Source organism: Centruroides sculpturatus, unplaced genomic scaffold, assembly GCF_000671375.1.
Source record: "Centruroides sculpturatus isolate CEXI.00-Female unplaced genomic scaffold, Cexi_2.0 scaffold1063, whole genome shotgun sequence".
Lineage (NCBI taxonomy): Eukaryota > Metazoa > Arthropoda > Arachnida > Scorpiones > Buthidae > Centruroides > Centruroides sculpturatus.
The window spans coordinates 296036-307762 of record NW_019385188.1 but is presented as its reverse complement, the minus strand read 5'-3'; the positions used below and the strand labels follow the sequence as shown (position 1 = coordinate 307762).

Here is an 11727-nt window from a genome sequence, read left to right as displayed (position 1 = left end):
AATATGTAAGATATTTACTTGTTGGTGCAACAGCAATTAACCTGTATAGTTAATATGATTTTACTTAATATAGCCCTGGAAACAAATGTTGGATGTAATTCCAATTAGCATAATTGGTAACACATGTACATAATAAGCAGAGTGCCTTCAATTAAATTTTAATTGTTAGCTTCAGTACAAGGTAGCAACATAACTGATTACTTTTAGTCCAAATTACATAATTTAATTACTTAACTTAGTTACAGTTTGAATAATTTGTTGGTATAGATGTTTGATAATATCTAAAACAAATTTTTTAAAGAAAAATTTGGCATAAATTTGTAATCATTATAAATGAATAATTTTTTTTTCAAATCTTTTTAAATTTTTAGGACTTTAGCTGAACCACATTTACAGAAAATAGCAAGCCAATTAGCTCATTATAAAATTCAAGGATTGCTTGTAATTGGTGGTTTTGAAGTATGTATATGTAAAAAATATATTATATTGAATGTTAAATAATTTAAATGTAATGATTAGATTAATTTTTTTAAAATGAATATTGTGGTTTTTTTTTAGGCTTATTTATTCATGGAAAGAAATTTATAATTGCATATTTTTTATTTTTTAGGAGTTTTGAACGTAACTTACAAACTTACAAGTTATTAACAAGGCTCAAACCACCTAAAGATGCACATGAACATGTAAGGAATATGCATATATAATTTAGATTTGAATTTTGTAGAAAATATTCAAAATAAGTGTGAAAAATTTAGAAAAATATTTCTTTTTTTCTGTTTTACTTTTAAAAATGATAAATTCAGCTTGTTTAAAGGAAGTAAAAAATTAGAATTTATTTAAAACTTTTCAGTTTACAGTTCAGTCAACATCAGCCTGAACATATACATAACTAAACTGAAGAGAACTTCTATGGCAGATGTGATCTGAAATAGCTAGATATTGTTGCTGATCCCCACTCTTTGGTATTGCTGACCAGTTATAAATTAGAGAAAGACTAGAGATTTGCTATACATTTAAAGCAAATAAACTATCTTATAAGAATCAATTTCATTTTTTAGAAGAGTTGTAAGATGAAATAGGATGCAAAATTAGAAAAATATCTAATTTTTTGAATAATTATAAATCTAGATAAAACTCCATAAATGCAAAATTTTGCCAAGTTGATTGATGAATAGGCATTTCATATCTATCTTGAATTCTTAATTGGCCGAATGCCAAGCAAAACTGAGGGACTGATATCTGGAGTCTATCAGTTTTGTTTCAATTACATTCACTTTAACTCTGTGTCCTTGCTAACTTCTTTCTCTCAATCTGCATGTATATAAAATTGTCCAAGTATAAAATCAAAAAATAATGCACACGTATCAGAATATTGAGATTTAATACACTAAATTTAATACACATACATAGGTATATACTATTATTGGACTGGTATAACTGAATGGAATCATAATTAACTATTCATGCTATGTAATTAATCCTCTCAAAAATGATTTTAAATTCTATTATTGAAAAACAAATTTTATAATAATTTTCTAGCATCTAATTACATTAATTTATTTTTTAAAACATTGAAGTATAATTCTGAGATAACTTAAAAATATAACTTTGGGTTGTTTTTTGATTAAATCTAGAAAAGTATAACTTATTGATTAAAAAAGTTTTTAAATTAAAATTTTTTGAAAATATTTTATGAATAAAATTATACTTTGATTATCATTATATTAATTTTACTATATTTTAAAATAAATTTATTATCTTTTTTAATAGGGTGGCCATGTGTTTGCAGTAATGCATATAGGAGCTCCCTGTTGTGGTATGAATGCTGCTGTTAGATCTTTTGTAAGAAATTGCTTATGTCAGGGAAATATTGCTTTTGGTATTCATGATGGTATAGAAGGTTTAATTGAAGGAAATGTGAGTAAACTGAAATATTTCCTATTTAAAAATATTATTAGTATTATTACTTTAATAGATATTAAACTTTTTTTATTAATTTTTCTTTAGTTTCAACAAATGAATTGGAGTGATGTATCTGGTTGGGTGGGCCAAGGGGGTGCATTTCTTGGAACAAAGAGGTAATTATATTTAGAAATTTGATAACTACTGATTTTTTTTTTTTTAATTTAATTTAATATTTGGAAATAAATAGAAATTCTTTTTCATATCGTGAAAGCTTAATTTATGTAGTTTAAATAATTTTTTACTGTTTAGTTGCGGTGTAATGCTGTAACAATGAAATTGGAATACGCAATTAAGTATTTACGATTAATAAAGTAGACTCTTTCCACAATTGGATGATGAGAAGAAGTTTAATTTACATGGCTCTGATGGGTTTTCATATTATTGGCATGATTTAAGAAGAAAAGCAGAGTTAAAATAAGCGGGCAACAATGGGGTGGGTCTCTATAATGATTTGGAGTGGTTTTTGATGGGGAGGTAAAACTGATTTAGTATTTGCTGAAAAAAATATCAACTCAGAAAAGTATCAAGAATTATTATATAATAATATCATTATATTTGGTGCATTAATTGGAGCTCATAAATGGAAGTTTCAACAAGATAATGCTCCCGANCTCGCGAATACATAAAAGAATTGTTTTGTCAGAAAAATAAAAGGCTGGAATTACAAGGGAGAATTTCAAAGTTCGGAGGAATACTATCCGATCGGTATATACCGGCTTGAGCGTTGTTGTCAACGTCTCCCACACTCTGAAAAGTTTCTAATTGTTGCCCGAAGACAAGGGAAGACCAATCGGTATTCATTAATTTACGTCGCTTCTTCTTGTGTTTGTTCTGTGGGGTGTTTGTTGTCCGAACATAAAAATCCATCGCGAAAGTGTTCGTTGTCCGATCTGTTCGTTAACCGATCACCCACTGTATTTTAATATATGCTTACATAAAATTTTTATGTAACATTTTTTAAATATTAAACAAAATTTAAATGTGTTTAGTTAAGAATTAATATTATTCAATTTAGATTTTAAATATTTTTTTATGTTTAATTTCAGTTACAGACTTCCCAAACATCAGTGGTGGTTGCACCTACGTCCACTTTTGGTTGCACTCGCCACTCCAGCACATCAGTTGAAGCAAGAGGGAGTCATGCCTAGTACTAATGAGCTCTTTGAGGAACTCCTTACCGAGAATGTTGAAGATATATCAGCAAAAATTGATTAAGCACTCTTAGTGGAAAGCTTAACACTTAGCTTTAAGGTGTTAAAATACCAAAAAATATCAATTTTAGTTTTGTATATAAATAGATAGTATGATTTTCTATTGTATTTAATTCTCAAAAATTAATATTATTTAATAGTAGAGATTATTATTATTTAAAAACAAAAGTAATTTTGTTAATTTAGATTAGATGGAAGTATGGATGATTACTCATCTGAAGTGCCAAAATGCCATTTCCTTCCTTTTTCCTTGTTGATTTGAAATTAAATATATTATTATTAATTCCTATTTGTTGCCAAAAATATTATTTTAGAAAAAAATAATTAGTTCCTCAAAAATAAAAGTGATTATATTTTATTTAAAATGCAGATTGTGCTAAAACATATCATTTTGAAATTTTTGAAACAATTTTTGAGACTTTTTACAAATTGTATAGAATGAAGTTAGATAAAATGGATGGGATTTATATTTATGCACAGAACATTAACATTAAATTTTTGTTTTGTTCTTTTCAATAAAGGAGATTTTTTTATATAAAATTTCATAAAACTTGGATCAAAGTATCTCGTAAATTATGGCAAGAAAGGAGCGAAAGAAAAGAATGATGCATTGTTAAGCAAAAATGTTTAGCAAAATTATATTAATGATGCAGTAAAATTGATAGTGATTTTTTTTACCATTGACCTGGAAGGCAGAATGGGTAAAGTCTGCTCCTTTGCTCCTTCTTGGAAACTCTGGATTTAAACATTCATGCTTAGTGAAGATTAATGAAGTCACTCCTGTTAATCCTCTTATTACATATATGTAGAAGAGCAACAGAAGCAGAACAGAATTGAATTTTATTTATTGTTAAAATAATATTTTTAAATGAATTATAAATTTTAAAAAGTTTGAAATATTTTTAAAGTATATCTATGTCAGCACTATGCTCAATCTTAATGAATTTAATTTTTTTAAATTAATATTTAAGTTTTTAATGAGACTTATTCATATGAAACAGGCTATAGACAAAGTAGAAAATGTAGAAGTAGCTTCAAATGAAGATGATTTCAAATTTGTTATCTCTTGTAAACAACACAGTAAATGAAATGATGCTGAGGATGCAGAATCACACATTTTGCATCCTCTGCATCAGATTCCCTTGTGATCTTTAAAGATAGAAAATTCATTACAAATAGCTTGCTTAGCAATAAATTTTTGCTTACAGTAGATATATATCTGGAATAAATGCATCAGATTGAGCTATATTCATAACTTATTTACTTCATTTAAGATTAACAAAAAAACTTCTATCACTTTTACTGCATTATTAAAGTGTAAATTGACTTAACAAAAGGTAATTTGTTAATTTTATATTTCAATTCAGTCATTATTACTAGGAACAGAATTATATCCTTATAAACTAGTTTTATATATGTAAAAATATATATATATTTTATTATAATGTATTTTATTTATTAAATAAAACCCTTAATATATATTTAAGTAATAATTTCAGGAATGTTTTTTCTTGAGATTAAACTAGTTCAATCATCCTAAAATTTCCATTTTCATTGTAAAACCCATATTTTATTATAATTTCTGTTCGCTCGTCCATTTATTTGTATGAATATTTGTATTTGTCTTATTGCAGAAAGATGTTCACGTAATTGAAAAATGTGTTTTACCCATCTAATTGTTAATTACTTTGTTATTAATATTAAATTGTTTGTAATCTGTTAAATATTTTTTGTTTAATATAGTATATAAATATGACTGCAACAAATAAAAAAAAAAAATAAGTAAATGAAATTTTATTTCCTTTAACATATGTTTTAATTATTAAAATTTATTTTCGTTATGTTTAGATGGATTAATTTTATAATGCAGAATTTTTTAAACTCTCCCTGCTTTTTCCCTTTTTTTTATAAACTATGCTCTGGGCACTAAAACAGCCTTTATTCCAAAACCATTGATGGTTTTGCTAGGCCCATAGTGGGGTAGCTAAATATGGCCTGATTTATCTGGATCTTTCCACAAAAAATTCTGGAAGTTCCAGACCTCAGGAATTTTTTTTTCCAGAGCAGCTTACAATGTCTATGGCATCCAAAGGAACTTTTTTCCTGCTTGTCATGAGTTTAGCTAGACTCATAAAAAGGGCAGCTGGATGATGAAAAGGGAATTGAAATATCTTGACTAGTTCTTCCATCAAAACTTGAGCAAACCTGAATCCTCAAAGTATTAGTTGACTGATACTTTTTACCATATTAGCTATCTATCTAGCTGTCAGTCCAGGTTTTGGAATCGATCTAGCTTAGGATTAAATTTTCAAGGGTGATTTGAATCAGATACATTGATTCTGCCTTTTACCACCTAGCTGCCCCATTGAGAGCTTGGCTGACCAAATGACAAGCATAAAAAGGTTCTATTAATGCCTGCAGAGTTGATATAACAAAGCTAGAATATGCAGCTTGATATGAATTTTTTCTGAATAAATAAATTAAAGTAACTTTAAATCCAATTTGAGGTGTTATGCTTTAATTTTTTATATTAAAATTTTTTTTAAATATTCATATATTCATAGAAAAATAAGTGATAATTTAATAGCATTTAAAATACAATTAAAAGTCCAATAAAAGTGAGTAAAATTCTGTTTATAAAGGAACCAACTCAATAAAAAATTATACTTAAGAGTATTTTTTAAATTATTTAACACTCCAATTAAAGAAAGTTTGTTATTATTGAATTCTATTAGAGTAGATTTGATGTTAATCAAATCTACTCTAATAGAATTCAATAATAAATAGTATTTTTTGTCAATCATCAATTAGTTAGAAGTGAATCTTTTTATTTTATTAAATCTGTCAATGCTAAATGATAAAACATTATCTTTAAAAATGTCATAATATTGATAAAGATTTTCACAACAAACTCTAAAACATAAATATAAAAATATTTATACAAGAATTCTAAATACAATTTCCATGTGAATAAAAACATTGAACTCAAATTATAGTTTTCTAGTTTTCCCTGATTTGCTCATAAATTGAACAGGCTCCAACTTAAGCTCTCACTTTTTTAAGTTTATTATTTGAGGAAGAGACAGGTCTCTTAGGGTAAGGACTAGAGTTAGACTCATGACATAGATATAATGTGTAAGAAGTCTTTCTCCATCAAATAAATTTAAAGTATGAAACACTAAACCTCTCTGGTAATGTGAAGCCTTAACTGTTACTTATGTGCAAATCTGATCCTAGTTACAATTAGGGCCTCATCACGTCTAAATCTGTCTAAATTATAACATATAAAGAGGCCTTTCTCTTTCAAATAAAGAATTTAAAGGTACGAGAACCTAGATTTACTTGTGTGCACAAGTGGGAGGCAAAAGTTAAGCACTATAACCTAAAAAGGTCCATTGTGCACATAGTTTATGTATAAATCTGATCCTGGTTATAATTAGAGCCACAAGTCTAAATACACCCTTGAAACTTTCCCTGAAAAAATCTTTTGTTAGCTTATGTAAGCAGAAATTGAAAGCATTTAGTCAGAATTTTTTTTTTCTTTTTAGTAAAGTCCAAACAGTAGCAGATTGGATGTTTGCCAATGGACAAGATAAATATAATGGGAATTAGAGCATGGTGTACATGTTGCTCGGTTATAAAAAATCATTATAAAGATAATTCAAAGTAAACAGGAAATATAAAAGTAACAAGAAATTAAGTTTTAAAGTTTCGAAACTCTATTCTGAAGATGTTTATTTTATAATTACTTTGATATTTTTAAGAGTTTGACCTTAGATTACTTAACAAGTGTTACAGTACATATTAAGAAATCTAAATCAAAACTTTACCTAGAAAATTATGTAGAACTTAGTAAAATAAACTTCTTAATTTTTTAATTTTTTTATCTCATTCACTGTTTTTGTGGGTTTAAAAAAATGAAATGGTAACAGTCTCATTAACTTCTAAAGGATTAATTTAAGATAAGCTAATAAATTATAATTTAATCATTATAAAAATATAGCCTGTATAATTTAATATTTAAAATGCATTAAAATATAAGTGGGCTAATATATACAGTATATAAACTATTCGCTTTATTTAATTAATCTACCTCACCTATGAGGCCATGCATATATTGGGTATATATAGGTCTAAATATAAATGTACAGGGACGTCCACAGAAAATTTTTTAAGGTGAAAAGCTCGAAGACAAATAATTACATCAATAAATTTTTATTTCATTTAATTTTTGAGATTTTTTTTTCCTCAAGAAGTTTATAGAATACAGTATTGCATAAAAGTGTCCCATGCTTCATGGTGTAAGGTTACATTTCTCAATCACTTTTTATGATTGTAATTTGTGGAAGTTTTTACTCCATCCCAGGGTGAGTAATTATCTCGTTTGTCTCCCTCTGAAGACACCCATATATATGTGCATGCAAGTCCTCAGAAGTATAAAGTAGGCCATATAGGACCTTGGAGAGTGATCGCGGGTTTCCCTTCGTCGATCCTTTGTTACATGACACTCGGTTTATCATATTCCTTTTCACCCTTTATGTGCTTTAAAACGATTTTCTAGACTTTCTAATTGAAATTATTTTACAGATTCTGGTACGTGGCTCGAGGCTAAGCCCGATTCACCTGTCTTTCGTTAGGTCTGAAACCAAATTAGTCAGCCTGCTAGTGGTCCAGTAGATAAAACCACCGAACAGTGGTATTTGTTTGCGGGTTCGAGCCTCACCAACGAGCTGGCCGTATGGAGTTTTCCGGATTTGTTTCACGTGTCTAACTAGGGATCAGTTTCCCATAGAAAGTCCTCCCGGGAGACACCCTTCCTTGACAGANCAGTGATTGTTTCAGAGCTCACAAGTCAGTTTATTTCCGTGTTTCGTGTTTAACAGATTTATTTACGAAAATATTCTTTCTATTCCATTAGCTGAAGAATGGGGCAGACACAAGATATTCTCAACAAAACGAGACAGAATCTTTGCAATAAAGTCTCTTACAATATATAAGAAATGAAGGTACAAAGAAATGTTTTATTGAGAATTTTTAGATACATTGAAAATAAAAATTTCTTTCTTGAATTATCGTAAACTTTTCGGTAGATTTGGTGCTTCAATCGGTAGATCGGTAGATCGGTCCCAAAATCGGTAGATCTACCGAAAATTCGGTAGACGTGGCAACAATGCTCCCGGGAGACACCCTTCCTTGACAGATCGCTCACTGTTGCATAGCCTTAATATACCATCAATCAAAAATACGGGGCTCTACTTTCTCCGAAAGGAATAAGAATATACAAATTAAAGCAATAAAACAGATTTTTCGTAACTTCGATGTAAAAATTAGTTTTGTTTGATAGTTTTTGCGTAGAAGACGGCGCAGAGGTCTCTATCACAAGGCTCTGTGTATATAGTTGAAGTGAAAAGTCCTTACTAATCTCCTTTATCTGAATTTGTACAAATGTAGGTAAACAGTCTCTAATCACTGATGTCCCACAATATTTTCTAAGGAGTCAAAGCTTGGAGACAAATAATTACATCAATAAATATTTATTTTATTATTTAGTTTTTTTGGGTTTTTTCACAAGTAGATTAGCCTATAGAATACACTATAATATCATTACAAAACTACAGACAAAACGTCCCATAGTCAAGGGTGTAAGATCACATATCTCAATCACTTTTACTATTATAAATTGTGGGAAATTTTTACTCGATCCCAAAGAGAGACAAATGCTCCGTTCTTCCTCTATTATACATTTCTGTAGTATGCATATAAGTAAAATACACAATAAGATGAAAAGAGATGAGAAATCAGAACACGTGTTTTGTCACGTTATAATATAATATAAACAACCGGAGAGAATATAGACAGTATCAGACGTAGTCATAACAAAGTTAACAAACAAAACAATGAATTTTTATTAATTAATTATGTTTATTTAGAGTTTGAAAATTAAAGTTCCTATTACATTAACGTATAGTGCAAACATCAGCAGCATTGTACAGTACAATTGAAGATGTATACAAGATGATTTACGTTAACAGATACTTTTGCAAACGTATCTGTGATGATAAATAATCTTCCTCCACTCGATTTGCGAAACGAATCGCAACGCAATTCAAATTTATCAGCATTGTTCTCTTAAATTATTGTCTTTTAAGTGATGAAATATTTCTCTATCCGTATAGAAATTGTGTAATTTTCAAACTATCGGAGGAAAATCATTTGTTTGTGTTTAAAGTATACGAGGACTCGTATAATTTTCCTGGAATCAGTTCTATATTCCCCAATATCGTAATTAATCTGTGGATAGCAATCTACAAGGAACCTTAGGTTCTCTGAATGGTGATTAGTTTGGGTCAAAACGTAATATCCAAATTTCTCAACCGTGTTGATTGACCTTAAAAGGTCAGACACGCGTGTAATCATTAGATTACCTGACAAAAAAATTTGCATCCCGGCTATGTCACAATAAATAATTGCTCGTTTAAAATTAGATATGTCCAACAGCTTCACGCACTGAGACTTTAAAAAATTAGCATATTCTAAATGCTGGATATAGACGAAAGAGCTCTTATCTTTCTTTTGAATTACGATATACTGAAAGATTTTTCTTCGACTGAATCAGGCGATTTATTGAATCAGTAGTGACCTATTGGAAAGGAGCAATACCTCTCACAATTTGAATTTAATTTGTTGGCTTGAAGTACCAAAATTGGGGACTGTATAATTTTGATCATTATGGGTGGACAATCCTCAACAGAACAATTAGCATGGGTAAAAGATGGAGAACTGATCAATTTGAATGGATAGAAAAAAGGATAAAGGTCCAGATTCATAATGAATAATGAGGATTACTCGAACCCAAAATTCCTCAACGGTATAATACTATTGTGAAGAAGCCTACAGATTCTCGCAGCAAGATCTTGTCCATTTATACATTCTCATCCGAAAACAATTTTAATTATATAGAAGATATAATTGTTTCCTTTGGCTATTTTATACGTATGTTTGAATGAATACTTGTTTTCATGTTAGGAAATATAAAGAAGAAAATAATAGAGAGGTTGAGGCCGACGTTTTCATCGCCGCCTTCCTGTAAGCCTAGAAGTTTGACAATGGCGTTTGGAACGTCAATGGAATCATGCTCGACGTATCAAACGCCATTGTTAAACTTCTAGACTTACAGGAAGGCGGCGATGAACGTCCGACGTATACGTTTTCGTCATGAAAACGTCGGCCGCAACCTCTCTAATATTGAGGAAGTGTATTCATACTTAAAACTTATAAGGTATTTCAATATTTAGAGATATCTTATAAAATAAAACTTTGTCCTATATATAATGCTAATTATTTAAGAATTAAATACTATGAATTTATAATTAAAGAACCATTATTTATTTATTTATTTATTTTCATGCTGAATATTCTAGTAAGGTTAAAAAGTTAAACTGGAGAAAATGTAAATGAATTATATTTTAAGACGTAATATTTGAAAAAAAAAATGATGCAAGATGTTGTTCTACCACTATTAATTTCTATAATTACCGAAGTTCAGACCTTGCACGGGTATTACAACATTTAAAAATTTCAAGGACATTTCCTATGTATATCGTTAGAAGTACTTTATTTAATAATATCAGCACAGCTTTATCTTCGAAAATAAAAATGTAAAAAAATGCTAATTTTATGTAATTTTAATTATCAAATCATATTTTTTAAGTTGGTATTTTGACTTTTTTCCTTATTTTTTAATTTTATAAATAGTTTCGGGCATTACTACTTAGTCTAAAAGCAAAAGAAAAGTAATTTAAGTTAAGGCATTATAGTATTTTTAAATTATAGTTAATTATCTCTTTGAAGTATACATTTTTTATTCGGTATTTTTAGTCTTCAGAATTGTATAATTATATTCCTTCCTTCTTTTGAAACCAAGTTTTACTTTTATGTCTTAGAAACTAAATACTTGTTCAGTACTTCAAAAAGCTTAAAGACCTGCAAAACCATTTATTTATCTAACGATCGTACATGCTAAAGCACTTCAATTTTTTTCTGACAATACGCATTTCACACATCTGCCCCTCATCAGTTGTCACTTAAGTTCTGCAAATAATTTTAAAAATATTGCATTTNAAAGTCCTCCCGGGAGACACCCTTCCTTGACAGATCGCTCACTGTTGCATAGTCTTAATATCCCATCAATCAAAAATACGGGGCTCTACTTTCTCCGAAAGGAATAAAAATATACAAATTAAAGCAATAAAACAGATTTTTCGTCACTTCGATGTAAAAATTAGTTTTGTTTGATAGTTTTTGCGTAGAAGACGGCGCAGAGGTCTCTATCACAAGGCTCTGTGTATATAGTTGAAGTGAAAAGTCCTTACTAATCTCCTTTATCTGAATTTGTACAAATGTAGGTAAACAGTCTCTAATCACTGATGTCCCACAATATTTTCTAAGGAGTAAAAGCTTGGAGACAAATAATTACATCAATAAATATTTATTTTATTATTTAGTTTTTTTGGGTTTTTTCACAAGTAGATTAGCCTATAGAATACACTAT

The 11727-nt window shown here is 28.8% G+C and overlaps 1 long non-coding RNA gene across 1 annotated transcript; it reads left to right on the top strand.

The window, feature by feature from the left end:
• The first annotated feature begins 608 nt into the window (after window positions 1–608).
• LOC111635918 lies at window positions 609–2085 on the top strand. Its single transcript, XR_002758459.1, has 3 exons — window positions 609–683; window positions 1771–1917; window positions 2008–2085. It is a non-coding gene; the product is annotated as an uncharacterized LOC111635918 (long non-coding RNA).
• Window positions 2086–11727: the final 9642 nt, after the last annotated feature.